The sequence below is a fragment of the Micromys minutus genome (genome assembly GCF_963924665.1).
Source record: "Micromys minutus genome assembly, chromosome: 1".
In the NCBI taxonomy this organism is placed as follows: Eukaryota; Metazoa; Chordata; class Mammalia; order Rodentia; family Muridae; genus Micromys; species Micromys minutus.
The window spans coordinates 41651419-41667169 of NC_137969.1; positions in this window are offsets into that span (position 1 = coordinate 41651419).

The window sequence follows — 15751 nt, forward strand, 5'->3', positions numbered from 1 at the left end:
ATGAATGGTATTGCTGGTCATAACTGAATGCTGGGTCTAAATGAGGCCACTCAAAGAAGATCACATATGACTTTAATCCCCTGTTCTGCCCAGCATTCCCTGGGGATAAATCTGTCTCCAGTTTTTATTTACATATTATCATTTTACCTTATGCCACTGTCATAGTTTCAGACTTAAGTAAATCCACATTTAAACAGTGATTTGTCTCCTTTTGATAGTAAATATTCTTTAAGTGATGGTCGAGATTAAAGGGAATTTGTTCACAATAGGTAGACAGGGCTATTTAGGATTAAATGAAATTATATACTCAGCTAAGGGAGCATTCTTTGGGAAGCTCCATCCTACAGGTGCCGGTTGCTGCCTTTGAAGGCATGGTGATAATTCCCTGAAAGAAAAAAAAAAGAAAGAAAGAAAAAGAAAAAGGAAGGGAGGGGTAGAAAAACAACACATATGAATACATTCTCAGCTCCCTACACTCTCTGAGGGGCAAATCCTGCCTGGAACAGCCCTCCAGACGCCACCACTTAAAGGTTAGCAAAGGTTTCTTTTGAGGTGACATTTAAACCTTTAATAGCTCCCAGCCAGTTTGGGCAAGAATTATTTTCCTTACTGAAGGCAGAAGCAGGAGCCCAATGCTGCTCAGTTACCTGTCTGCAAGAGGCTGGGATGAAACCTTAGCTGAGTTGGCTTGGCAGGCGTGGGTGGAGCCCGACATGTCCTGTCTGCTGGCTTTGCCCTCCACCCTAAATTACACCAAAGGCCCCCAAAGCTTCAGGTTGCCCATTAGACTCTTGCTGAGCTTAGCAATTATAATATCAGTTTTCTGCACACAGGTCTGACAGGATGGTTGAGAGACCAGAGGTGATTCAAAGTTTAGTAAGTCTTGGGGAAAGTTTACCAGTTCCTGCTGTTTTCTGGTCAACAGATTTGGCCTTTCCACTCCCACCACTGGCCACAAACAGTAGGAATCCTTTTCAATCACTGCCAGCGACACTTCATGTCTGTCATATATGACCCTTGGCAAACTGCAACTAAGCAGAAGAACATTCCAAAAGGGGACCAGGCATCGTTCAGCTAAAGACGATTTATGGTGGGACGTGGGACATGGGGCTTGTTTGCTTTTGTTGGCCTCCTGGAGCTACTCAACCATTTAAAATGAATCCTCTTTTTGCCCAGCCATGCTGATAGGAGGGTCCTTCCTGGGAGGCCTGGGGAAGGTGGACACCACACCGGACTTGATAATGACATCATTACTTGGTGACTGGTCATCCGCCCCTGCGGCTGTGACCCAGGATCTCCGGTGTTTTCTACTTGAGCAACCATCACATTTTGTCGTTTTTCTGGAAAGCAAGGTGCTTCTTTCCCAGCGACTCTCCCTCCAACCTCTGGTCATGATCATGCACCTCTCAATTTCTCCATTTATATCTCATTTGTTTACAAATTAAGTAACATTTAATGAGCACCACACATTTGTAAAATGCTTACCTGAGTCAAAGCCTCTGAACCCCTTTAAGCTTTTGCTAGTCTGCTGCATAAAAAAGGTGTACCCCTGCAGTCATCTATCAGAATTTGCTAAGTAGCATAGTGGGGACCAAACCTCAATAGTGTTCAAGTTCATCTGTGAATCTATATTGTTGTTGTTGTTATATTGGGGGAAAGAATTAAGGGAAGGTATTGTTTAGTTATGCTTTTTATTGAGAACAGCAAAGTGGTTTTTAGTGATGATGACAATAATAGTTCTCCCAAACTGTTACATATTTCAGACCACTGAAGGGCTTATATGTATGGGTGTCAATAGTAATAAATACGATGCATTGCATAAGAAATGAACATGCACTGACCACAATAAAATACTGGTTCAATAGTAATGTTAAAGCTAATTGCTGCTATTGATATTAATAATTAATACTAACTCAAAGCATGTGAATCTTAGCATGCAAAATTTAGATTATTTAATGCCACTGAATTATGAACTATGGGTGTTTAAAATAATGAGCATTATGACAGATGTACTGACTACAATAAAATATAGATATAAAATATTAATTCATTGAAATTCTTATGATTAACTTTGTAATTACTGATACTATTAGCAATTGTTTGCATGAATACTAGTCACTAATATTCAGATATAGGTATTTGAGATGTGTGAATTATTCATGTGTCCAGTGCTATACTGAACCATGTATTTATAGTTAACTAAAATGATTAATATTATGTTTCATGGACCAACCACAAATTACTTTAGAGATTAATATAATCACAATATTAATATTAATTTGTGCATGTCTGGCTCTTATGGTCACTTTATTAGGACTGTCCCTAGGAGACAGGCTGAAAGCTGACCCCTGTGGGAGGGAATGAGGAGCAGGTCCCCAGCACATCCCAGGCCTGATTCAGATGGTGGTGACAACAGAACACAGCAAGTTTGGAGTAAAACGGTCCCAGTTACAGCCCACAGACACCATCCTCTCAAAATTAATCAGAAACCTTTTAAAAGACAGAAGATGTAAATTTCCAGAAAACCACATATATCTGAAGAAAATAGGGGTTATTCTCCAGTGGCTTTGATCTATTCCTTGCCATTTCACAGAAGGCAGCCAGACCATATTGACTCATCAACAGCAGTAAAAGCTGGGACGCATTAATTTCTACTGCTTCATGTGGGAGCTGTGGCATGGCCCAATATATTCTGCCCTGGCTTAGCAAAAACTAATAAGTGTTTGGTACTACCATATTTTATAATTTCATGATTTGTTTTACTTTCCTTTACTTGCTTTCTTTCTTTCTTTTGCAACCACTCAAGCCCATCAAACAAGTATTTGTGACTTGTTTTGATCAATATTTAGAACTGCACCTTCTAGATGTAACTTTAAAGTCTATAAGTATACAATTTTAAAATGAAATACATATTTTTCTCTACTATTTTGATTTTTGGGAATTCAAGGTCTTGTGTTTAAGTTTATTCTAAAGTCAACCAGTTTAGATCTTCTTCAAGAGTTGTTAGTTTGTCACTTATTACTAACACTATGAACAATGAGGAGGGAGAGAAGAAGAAAAGAAGAAGGAGAAGAAGAAGAAGAAGAAGAAGAAGAAGAAGAAGAAGAAGAAGAAGAAGAAGAAGAAGAAGAAGAAGAAGAAGAAGAAGGAAGAAGAAGAAGAAGATAAGGGAAGGAAAGAAAGTAAAGAAAGGCAAGGAAAGGTGCTCCACACATCAAAGTCAAGCGTCCAATGACTACTTCAATATTAGTTTCATTCACTTCTTCCTTCCAATACATGTTAAACTCTGATCACCCACTGGCAAGTGATCTACTGAATCTGAGGTGGACTCTGAGACAGATGCAGGAACATACTAGAGGCAGAGAATCAAGATTTGGTAAAGCAGTGGTGTGCTTAGAGAATATTCCAAGAAGCCATCCTCCTCTGTGAGCTAGGAATGAAATGAATGTTTGATAGAATATGACATGTGATGGTTAGTGCAAACAAGATAGAACTGGATCTTTACAAATGAACTTTGTTTCTATATGGCAGCTTTCCCATGGCTGTAGGGACTGTGCAGAAAGCGAGGGCCAACCAAAGAATGGGTTCTGTCAACAGCAGATGCTGCAGCAATGAGACATTTCTTTAGACACAGGTAAATATCCCACCACAGAAGTGTCAGGATGACGTTCCAGTGACAAGATGGTAGAGTTTCAACAACCTGGAACTTCAGGAGCAAGGAATTTAGCAAGAAATTTCTCAGCATGGTAGGCGTAACGGAAAGGTTAGCTGTTTCTAAGGCTAGAGAGTCTATCTTTTTCCAGTTAAGTGGCATTTATCTTATTACTTTGCCTCTCTGAACTCTCTGTTACCCCAGTCTTTCCTCACAGAGGAGGAGCTGAAGGGAACAGAACAGGTTTGGAAGAGCCAAGTCCTGCCTTCCTTTTGAGCTGCATCTGTTAGCAGGTCCAGGCTGGAAGAAAGAGCCATATGATATCAAGTTGGAGAGTTTCATTATCAATAGAACTTTCCAGAGCTTTGTGGTTTCTTTAGGTGACATAATGGTTTGAAAGGACCCCAAAGTCCTTATTACTAGAGTGGTCCACAGTAGTTAGTGTGCATCAAGCCTCCCTCCCACCCAGGATAGAGAAGACAAGCAAAAATGCATTGGAACTTTCACATTATCTCAACATATGAGTTACTCTATCAAGAGCACTGCCACAGAGCCATACTGTTCAGTGAGCAGGCAAGGATTCACTCACAGTGATGCTCTCTGATGAGGAGGTGAGGGTCCAAGCAGAAGGGAGGTCAGAGTCTGTCAGAGGACAAGGACACAAGAATTAGGCCTGAAACACTGACTAAGCACAAGTGGATCCTGAGAATGAGTCAGATCTCTCAGGACGAAATCTTATTCTCTAATGTAATTGCTAATAGATGGAGGGTAAGGACATCTTAATCTTGAATCATTTTTTGTCAGCTATTTTCTGTATTTTTTGCAGTGGCAGTTGTCAGGACAAATGGACAACTGTGGCTATTAGCACATGGACGTGTCTGTGTAAACCTCTAGGCTCCCTCTGCTCCTGTGGCTCCTCTCAAATCAACTCACCATATGTCCTACCCTATAGGGCTCCAGCTCAGGGACCGGGCTTCCTTTCCTGCAATATCACCTTCCTATACAGTCCAGACATTTTTGCCATGCAGTGTTTTGGTTCTGTTGGTCCTCAGCTCTTGGCTCCTTGTCCCCTCTCTCTTTCTCTCTTCTCTCTTCTCTCTTCTCTCTTCTCTCTTCTCTCTTCTCTCTTCTCTCTTCTCTCTTCTCTCTTCTCTCTTCTCTCTTCTCTCTTCTCTCTTCTCTCTTCTCTCTTCTCTCTCTCTCTCTCTCTCTCCTGCACTTTCCTGCTTCTCTCCTTGTGCCTGGTTTATTCTGCTGACTATGTTTGATGCACTACTCTCTCTCTCTCTGCTCTAATCTCTCTCTAATGCCCTAGCTGTGCTTTCTCACAGCTACAATAGAAACCTCCTCCTTAACCATCCCATGAAGTGGCATGTCCTCATTTTTATTCAGCAGTTACCTAATAACATTAGGCTACTTCCAGAATTAATATAAGTTGAACTGCAGAGGCTTGTCTAATTTACCCAGTCAGTGAGGGACCAGCAAATAGTCACACTGCTAGATCTAGGTGTCAGCAAGCCCTTTAGAGGATGTTTTTCATTGTATGTAGTCATCTTAATTTCATTACATGCTCTGGAAAACAGAAAGAGATGTTGCTAAATAAATGAATAATTATGTGTGTCAGTGAAGTAGATAGCCAATTATAAATTATAAATCGCTTTTAGCCAAATAATTGGCCCTGTTTCTTGACTTTGCTAGAGGAGCACTGAAAGTAGATTTCTTTGTTAGTCAACAGTGTTACATGGCTCATGCCATTATAAACCAGATCCCTAGAAATGAGCAAAGCTTTAAAGTTCATGGAATACATTTACTTGTAAAAAAAACAAAAAGCAAAAACAAACAAACAAACAAAAACCCCACTCATCCAAGAGAAGTGGGGTGACAGAAAGTATGAGCTAATTCACATACACAGGTGATAAGGTTACCGTCCCAGCCCAGGAAGCAAAGAAAAGAGCATCTCCCTGTCTTCTGCAGTAAGCAACCCCCTCGTGAACAGAGGAACCAGAGCATTAAAGGACCATTTTCCCTACCCACTTGAGCTGCACAAGAACCCCAGTTGAACTGCGTTTTTGGAGGTCCAGGCTAACACCATACGCTCCTCCCTGGTGGAACTTCTTCTATAAACAGGCACTCCGTGGTGTTTCTCATTTCTGCAACAGGCTTCTTCAGGAAGAGAAGCTACAATGAAGAGCAAAAACTGATGCAGCTAAATGCTGAGAGTCAGCCTGTCTTTAAGTTGTAGCAATATAGATTTGTCATCTATGCCCCACAAAATATTGGTTTTTTATTATTATTATTATTATTATTATTATTACTGTTATGCCTGTTAGCTTTCTAATGAGAAAATAGAGAGAATCATAGTGAGAAAGATCTGGAAGGAGTTGGGGAAGGAAAACTATAATCAGAATACTTTACATGAGAAATAACTATTTTCAATTAAAAATGAATTTAAAATTTTAGAAAATATAAGACTTTTTCAGAGTTCCTATAATCAGTTGTCCATTAACATGTCCACGAACTTTACCAACAGCAAGTTGGAAATCTACTGTGAAAAATCTTTTAACAACCCAACCCCACCCTCAACTACGAAAGATTTATGGTATCAAAAATGGCACCATTTATGTATTGTGGGCATGTGTATATGGTGTCCTGTCCAGAAATGAGCATGGTCTCTTTCTTTAATCTCTTCATCTTACTTGTTCAGACAGGGTCTCTTACTCAACCTCCATTTTGGTTAGGGTGGCTAGCCAGCAAGCCCCTGGGACCCTCATGTCTATTCCCTCACTGTGCTGTTTGAAACAAAGTGCAGATTACAAGTCCATGTCCCTGCAGAAGTTTTACTCCATGGGTACCTGAAACCTTAGTTCAGGATCCCATCCCTTCAGAGCATGCAGCTTATCCACTGAGCCATCTCTCTGTCTCCCCAAAATTAATATTTTAAAAGAACTCTGAAAATGTTTTCTTTAAAAAGTAAACATGGTTTTACTAATAGTTTCCTTATAATAATTTAAATTACACACATGCATCCTATTCAATCTGCTAACTGTACATGGAACTATAGTAAAATGAGTTCACAGATGAGGCCCTTTTTGTCACTTGGTGTTCTTTGCATATGTAAAGTCACCCCTGTAAGTACTCAAAGTCCTCAACACCTTCTTTTTTCATTTCCCAGAAGATGTCATATCATTCCATGTCTATGAGCTAATGTGTGTGTGTTGAGGATACAGGTCCTCTGCCTCCCTGAGCAAGCTTTGCTGCAGTCTTATATATAGGCAGATACCTTTCTGATTAGTTTTAGAAGCCAAAAAGTATACTTTGAAGCAAATTGTTTTCTAGAATGTTCATCCAGCTCATCACAATAAAATCTAGGAAAGGTGTTTTGACACTCAGAAAGATGTTTATGCTCTATTAGTACCTTTATCCATTTCAACCCTCTATTACCTAAGTGGGACAAAGATTTGGCACTTAAAATGTTTAGCACTTAAAATTCCAGATAGAACAGTGATAGCATGACTTAAACACAGACGTTGCTTTGAAAAGAACTGAAAGAAAGGAGGGGACTTCTTAAAGTTTCAGCAACACTTCATAGACATGAAACTGATCCTCAACCCAAACAACCCCACAGTCCATTATCATAGGCTACATTTCAGAGCATAAAGTTCGGAGTCATGTGACCAGAATCTCCAAGAGCAAGTAAATGCATCAGAGGTCAAAGGGCACTGGACTGAAGAAAACATCTGGATTTCATCTTTTGAACTTTTAATGGAGAACCGGATCACTTGGAGCACATCTGGGGAGTCTGACAAGAAGGAAGGGTGACATGTTTTATGGGAGATATATTCTACTTGCCAGCTTTCCCGTGGGTTGTATTTGAATCTCCTCGGATAATGTTATTTACAATATTTGAGTGTCATGAAATGTCACTCGACAAGTACTGCTTAATTATGTCTACACTAAACAATACTTGGTCCAGTGTAGTTTCTTAGTGAAGTTTAGCTTAAATAGGAGAGCTCTAGAAAAACACTGGAAAACTTTCTCAACTATGGAAACTGACCTTCCTTGGGAAAGCATTGTTATTTCCCAGCAGGGACAATTCTTTTTAATTGTTATTAATTCTTTTATTTTTAATTAGATATTTTATTTCTATTTAAAATGTTATACCCTTTCCCAGTCCCCCTCCACAAACCCCTATCCTATTACCCTTAACCCTGCTTCTATGAAAATGCTTCCTACCCACCCATTCTCATCTCACCTCCCTGCAATTCCTTTACATGGGGCCATGAAGCCTTCACACTACCAAGGGCCTCTCCTCCCACTGATGCCAAATAAAGCCATCCTCTGCTACATATGCAGCTGGAGCCATGCAAGCCTCTTCAGATCCTTCAGTGTTGTCCTTACCTCTTCTGTTGGGATTCCCATTCTCAATACAATGATTGGCTGCCAGCATCTGCCTCTGTATTTGTCAGGCTCTGACATAGCCTCTCTGGAGACATCCATATCAGGCTCCTGTCAGCAAGCACTTCTTGGCATCCACAATAATGTCTGGTTTTGGTGTCTATATATGGCATAGATCCCCAGGAGGGACAATCTCTGGATGGCCTTTCCTTCAGTTGCTGCTCCATACTGTGTCCCTGTATTTCCCTTAGACAGGAGCAATACTAGAATAAAAATGTGGAGATGAGTGAGTAGCCCAATCCTTCAACTGTGGGCCTTGCCTAACCTCTAGATATGGTCTCTAGATGTTCTCCCTTCCCTTTGTTGGGCATTTTACCTAATCTCATTCCCATTGGGTCTGGGGGTCTCTTGCTTTACTGGTATATGGAACTTTCCAGTGTCTACTCTCACATCCCCATCCACCATTGTTACACAACTCTGTTCAATTTTCTGGTTCTATATAATACCCATCTCATCCCATACCTGACTGAGCCACTCTTTCCCCCTCCCTCACCTCTTCTTCTCCCAAGTCCCTTTCACACTCTACATACTGTGAGTATTTTGTTGTCCATTATAAAGACTAACACATAAACACTTTGGTCTGTCTTCATGAACATCATATGGTCTGGAATGTGTATCATGGGCATTTCAAGATTTTTGCCTAATATCCACTTATCAGTGACTACATACATTATGTGTTTCTTTGTGACTGGGTTACCTCAGTCAGGAGGAAATTTTTTTGTTTCATCCACTTGCCTATGAATTTCATGAACTCATTGTTTTTAAAGGGTGAGTAGTAAGTACTCCATTGTGTAAATGTACCACATTTTCCTTTTTTTTCTTACCGCTTTATTTATTCAAAAACAGTTGGATATATTTACAGATTTTCAAAGGCATTTTGGCATAAGATTATGTGAATACTTTTGTCAGTACTTAATTCTTTTAGAGGTTTGATAGCATGCATAGAAATTCCACTAGTTCATATAGTCTGTGAGTTTTTTCTGAATTGTTCAGAGATTTCTGGGGTTAGTATCCAAATATCAGTGACTGCATATTATGTCTGTTCTTTTGTGAATGGGATACCTCACTCAGGATGATATTTTCAAGATGCATCCATTTTCTTAGGAATTTCATAAAGTCATTGTTTCTGGTGGCTGAGTAGTACTCCATTGTGTAAATATACCACAATTTTTGTATCTATTCATCTACTGAAGGACATTTGGGTTCTTTCCAGCTTCTAGCTATTATAAATAGGCTGATATGAACATTGTGGTGCATGTGTTTTTGTTGTATGTTGGAGCGTCTCTGGGGTATATGCCCAGAAATGGAATAACTGGGTCTTTAGGTAGTAATATGTCCAGTTTTCTGAGGAAGCCTCGGACTGGTTTCCAGAGTGGTTGTATCAGTTTACAGCCCCACCAACAGTGGAGAAGTGTTCCTCTTTCTCTGCATCCTCGCTAGCATCTGCTGTCATCTGAATTTTTGATCTTAGCCATTCTGATGTGGAGTTCCAGGGTTGTTTTGATTTGCATTTCCCTGATATCTAAGGATGTCGAGCACTTCTTTAGATGCTTCTCAGACATTCAATATTCCTCAATTGAGAACGTTTTGTTTAGCTCTGTACCCCATTTTTAATAGGATTGATTAGTTCTCTGGTGTCTAACTTCTTGAGTTTTTTGTATACATTGGATATTAGGCCTATATCAGATATAGGGTTGATAAAGATCTTTTCCCAATCTGTTGGCTGCTGTTTTGTTTTTTTTGACAGTGTCCTTAGCCTTAAAGAATCTTAGCAATATCATTAAGTCCCATTTGTTGATATTTGACCTTAGAGCATGAGCCATTAGTGTTCAGAAGCTTTCCCCCTGTGCCTATATGTTCTAAGGTTTTTCCTACATTCTCCTCTAATAGTTTCAGTGTACCTGGTTTAATATGGAGATATTTGACCCACTTGGACTTGAGCTTTGTTCAAGGAGATAAGAAAGGGTCTATTTTCATTCTTCTGCAAGCTGAGTGCCAGTTGAACCAACAGCATTTGTTGAATAGGCTGTCCTTTTTCCATTGAATGTTTACGGCTCCTTTGTCAAAAATCAAGTACCATATATGTGAGGGCTCATTTCTGGATCTTCTATTTTATTCCATTGATCCACATGCCTATTTCTGTACCAGTACCATGCATTTTTTAATATAATTGCCTTGTAATATAACTTGAGGTTAGGGATGGTGATTTGCACAGATGTTTTCTTGTTGTTGAGGATGAATTTCAATTTCTAGATTTTTTTGTTATTCCAGATGAAATTGGACATTGCTCTTTCCAACTCTATAATGAATTGGGTTGGAATTTTGATGCAGATAGCATTGAATCAGTAGATTGCTTTTGGTAAGATGTCGATTTTACAATATTGATCCTTCCAATCCATGAGCATGGGAGATCTTTCCATCTTCTGAGATCTTTCTCAATTTCCTTCTTCAGAGTTTGAAAGTTGTTGTCATATAGGTCCTTCACTCATTTAGTTAGAGTCACGCCAAGGTATTTCATATTGTTTGTGAATATTGTGAAGGGTATATTTTCCCTAATTTCTTTCTCTGCATGTTTGTCCTTTGGGTAGAGGAAGGCTACTGATTTGTTTGAGTTAATTTTATATCCAGCCACTTTGCTGAACTTGTTTATGAGCTGTAGGAGTTCTCTTGTGGAATTTTTGGGATCACTTATGTACACTATCATGTCATCTGCAAACAGTGATATTTTACTTCTTCCTTTCGAATTTGTATCCCTTTGATTTCCTTTTGCTTTCTAACTGCTCTGGCCATAACTTCCAGTACTATATTGGATAGGTAGGGGGAGGGTAGGCAGCCTTGTCGAGTCCCTGATTTTAGTGGGATTGCTTAAAGTGTCTCACCATTAATATTGATGTTGGCTATTGGTTTGCTGTATATTGCTTTTAATATGTTTAGTTATGGGCCTTTGATTTTTGTTCTTTCCAAGACTATTAACATGAAGCAGTGTTGAATTTTGTCAAATGCTTTCTCAGCATCTAGTGAGATGACCATGTGATTTTGTTCTTTGAGTTTGTTTTTATGGTGGATTACGTTGAGGGATTTTCGTATATTTAATTATCCCTAAATCCCAGGAATGAGTTCTACTTGGTGATGGTGTATGGTTTTTTTTTTTTTTTTTTTTTTTTTGATGAGTTCGTGGATTCGGTTTGCAAAGATTTTGTTGGGTATTTTTGCATCAATGCTCAAAAGTGAGATTGGTCTGAAGTTTTCTTTCCTTGTAGGGTTTTGTGTGGTTTAGGAACGAGGGTTATTGTGGCCTCGAAAAATGAGTTAGGTCATCTGACTCTATTTTGTGGAAGAGTTTGGAGAGTATTGGTATTAGGTCATCATTAATGTCTGATAGAATTCTTCACTGAACCCATCTGGACCTGAACTTTTTTGATTGGGAAAATTTTGATGACTGCTTCTATTTATTTAGGTGTTATGGGATTATTTAGATGGTTTACCTGGTCCTGGTTTAACTTCCATATATGGAATCTGCCTAGGAATTCATCCATTTGCTCCAGATTTTTCAGCTTTGTTGAGTATAGGCTATTGCAGTAGGATCTGAAGGTTTCTTGAATGTCCTCAATTTCAGTTGTTATGCCTCCACTTTCCTTTCTGATTTTGTTAATTTGAATACTCTCTCTTTGCCCTCTAGTTAGTCTGGCTAAGGGTTTATCAATCTTCTTAATTTTCTCAAAAAACCAGCTCTTGGTTTTTGTTTTTTTTTTTTTTTGTTTTGTTTTGTTTTTTTTTGATTCTTTGATTCTTTGAATGGTTCTTTTTGTTTCTATTTGGTCAATTTCTGCTCTGAGTTTCATTATTTCTTGGAGTCTACTCCTCTTGGTATATATGCTTTCTTTTTTTCTACAGCTTTCAACTGTGTTGTCCAGTTGCTAGTGTATGCTCTCTCTAGTTTCTTTTTGGAAGCACTCAGAGCTATGAGTTTTCCTCTCAGTACCGCTTTCATTACATCCCATGGGTTTGGGTATGTTGTGTTTTCATCTTCATTAAACTCTAGAAAATCCTTAATTTGTTTCTCTATTTCTTCTTTGACTATGCTATCATATCACAGAGCATTGTTTAGTTTCCATGTGTATGTAGAATTTTGTTTTCTTTGTTGTTATTAAAGACCAGCTTTAGTTCATGGTGATCTGATAGGATACATGGGAGTATTTCAATCTTCTTATATCTATTGAGGCTCCTTTTGTGACCGATTATATGGTCAGTTTTGGAGAAGATTCTGTGAGGTGCTGAGAAGAGTGTTTTTTCTTTTGGTTTAGGATGAAATGTTCTGTAGATGTCTATTAATTTCAATTGGTTCATAACCTCTGCTAGTTTCACTGTGCCATTTTACAGTTTGTGTTTCAGTGATCTGTCCATTGATGAGAGTAAGGTGTTGAGGTTTCCCACTATTATTGCATGGGATACAATGTATTTTTTGAGCTTTAGTACTGTTTCTTTTATGAATATGGGTGCACCTGTATTTGGAGCATATATGTTAAGTATTGAGAGTTCTTCCTGAGAAATTTTTCCTGTAATGTGTAAAAAGTGTCCTCCCTTATCTTTTTTTGATAACTTTTGCTTGAAAATCTACTTTATTCAATATTTTAATGGCTACTCGAGCGTGTTTCTTGGGGCCGTTTGCTCAGAATGTTTTTTTTTTTTTCCCAACATTTTACTCTGAGGTAATGTCTGTCTTTGTCTCTGAGATGAGTTTCCTGTAGGCACTAAAATATTGGATTCTGTTTTAGTATCCAGTGTTTTCATTGGGGAATTAAGTCCATTTATGTTAACAGATATTGAGGAATAGTGGTTGCTGTTTCCTGCTATTTTTGCTTTTAGAGGTAGATTTGTACCTCTGTGTCTTTTTTCTTTTTGTTTTCTTGCATATATATATATATATATATATATATATATATATATATATGTATATATATATATATATATATATATTTGTTTTTACTAGTATGTAGTTCCCTCCTTGTATTGGGTTTTCCACCTCTAATTCATTGTAGTCCTGGATTTGTGGTCAGATAATGTGTAAATTTAGTTTTGTCCTAGAATATCTTGGTCTCTCCATCTAAGGTGATTGAGAGTTTTTCTGGGTATAGCAACTTGGGCTGACACTTGTGTTCTCTTAGGGTCTGCATGATGTTTGTCCAGGATCTTCTAGCTTTCATAGTCTCTGTTGATAAGTCATGTGCATTTTTGATTGGTTTGCCTTTATATGTTACATGATTTTTCCCTTACTGCTTTGAGTATTCTTTCTTTGCTTTGGGCACTTGGTGTTTTGACTATTATGTGTCAGGAGGAGTTTCTTTTCTGGTCCAACCTATTTGGAGTTCTGTAGGCTTGTTTTATGCTCATGGTCATCTCATTCTTAAGGGTAGGGAAGTTTTCTTCTATGATTTTGTTGAAGATATTTACTCTGCCTCTTAGTTGATATTTTTTGCCCTCTTCTATTCCTATTATCCTTAGGTTTGGTCTTCTCATTGTGTCCTGGATCTCCTGGACATTTTGAGTTAGGAGCTTTGTGGTTTTTGCATCTTCTCTGACTATTTTGTCTTCATTTTCAATGTTATCTTCTGCCCCCGAATTTCTCACTTCCATCTCTTGTAGTCTTTTGGATATGCTTGCATCTGTGACTCCTGATTTCTTTTTTAGGTTTTCTACTTCTAGGGTTGTCTCTTTTAGTGTTTTCTTTATTGTTTCTATTTCCATTTTAAATTCCTTCTTCAATTCCTTCATCTCTTTGGTTCTGATTTCCTCTAGTGTTTTTTTTTTTAACCCCCTTTGAGTGTTTTTTTTTTTTCCTCTTTAAAAGCTTCTATTTGTTTATGGTTTTCCTCCTGTTCTTGCTTAAGTGAGTTATTCATGCTCTTCTCAAAGATCTCCATCATCATAATGAGGTATGATTTCAGATCTGGGTCTTTTTTTTTTCTGAAATGTTTGATATTCTGCTGCTTGCTGTGATGGGAGAGCTGGTTTCTGGGTTCTGATATTGCCAAGTTATCTGGGTTTTCATTGTGAAAGTTCTTTCACTCTTCTCTTGCCATCTTGTTGTTTGTGATTATACATGGTCTTGTTTTCAGTGACTGGGTTCCATCTCTCCTGTGTACCTGGCCCGTGTCCCTGCATCTCAGCTGTTTTCGGTGGCAAATGGCTTGAGTGTTTAGTCAGCACGTAAGGGCCTTCCAGGTGGACCCTGAGTCCCTACAGCAGAGTTCCTGCTCCCCTGGACCAACTGGATGTCCGTGCCATTCGCGCACTAGGCCTAGCCCTCTCTGCACCCTGGCTACTCACAGTGCTGTCTCGCCAGGCCTGTGTCCCTGGATCTCTTGTCTTCCCAGTGGCAAATGTCCTGAGCATTTGGTTCACACACGGTGGCTTTCTAGGCAGATAACAAATCCCTATTCCAGGGTTTCTGCTCCCCTGTACCAATGGGGGGGGGGCATGCTTTCCGCATGATTGGCCCAAACCTCTCTGTGCCCTGCCTACTCATGGAGCAGTCTCACCAGGCCTGTGTTCCCTGGATCTCTGCTGCTCCTGGTGGCAAATGTTTTGAGTGTTTGGTCCCACATTTTCTGTATACATTCATATGTTGTAGGACATCTGAGCTCTTTCCAGCTTCTGGCTATTATAAATAAGACTTCTATGAACATAGTGGAGCATGTGTCCTTGTTATATGTTGGAGCATCTTTTGGGTATATGCCCAGAAGTGGTGTAGCTGGGTCCTCAGGTAGTAATACTTCCAATTTTCTGAAGAATCACCAGACTGATTTCTAGAGTGGTTGTACCAACTTGCAAATCCACCAAGAATGGAGAAGTGTTTCTGTTTCTCTACATTCTTGCCAATATCTTTTGTCACATCAGTTTTTGATCTTAGGCATTCTAGATGGTGTGAGGCAAAATCTCAGGGTCATTTTGATTTGCATTTCTCTGTTGACAAAGGATGTTGAACATCTTTTTAGATGCTTCTCATTAAAATTCTTACATGGAGAACTCTTTGTTTGATTATGTACTCCATTTTTAATAGTGTTATTTGATGGCTCTCTATTCCATTTTTAATAGGGTTATTTAGTTCTCTGGAGTCTAACTTCTTGAGTTCTTTGTATATGTTGAATAGTACCAATCTATCAGATGGAGGATTGATAAAGATCTTTCCCCAACCTGTTGGTTGCCATTTGTCCTATTGACAGTGTCTTCTTTCTTAGCTTTTCAATTTTATGAAGTGCCATTTGTGAATTGTTAATCTTAAGAGAATAAGCCACTGGTGTTCTGTTTAGAAAATTTTTACCTGTGCCCATGTTTTAGTGGCACTACACAACTTTCTCTTCTATCAGAATCATTGTATCTGTTTCTATGTGGATGTCTTTGATTCACTTGGACTTGAGCTTTGCAGAAGGAGAAAAGAAAGAATGGATTCAATTTCTTCTACATCCTGACTGAAGTTTAACCACAAATTTTGTTGAAAATGCTGTCCTTTTTTTCCAGTGAATGTTTGATATATTTTCAAAGTTGGTAGAGAGCATTTTGTCACCACTGGACAGATGGCAGTGGGTTGGCTGTGGGGAATTTTTGATGCCACCATGGAAAATCAGAAGCTGGTTAAGGCAGAAA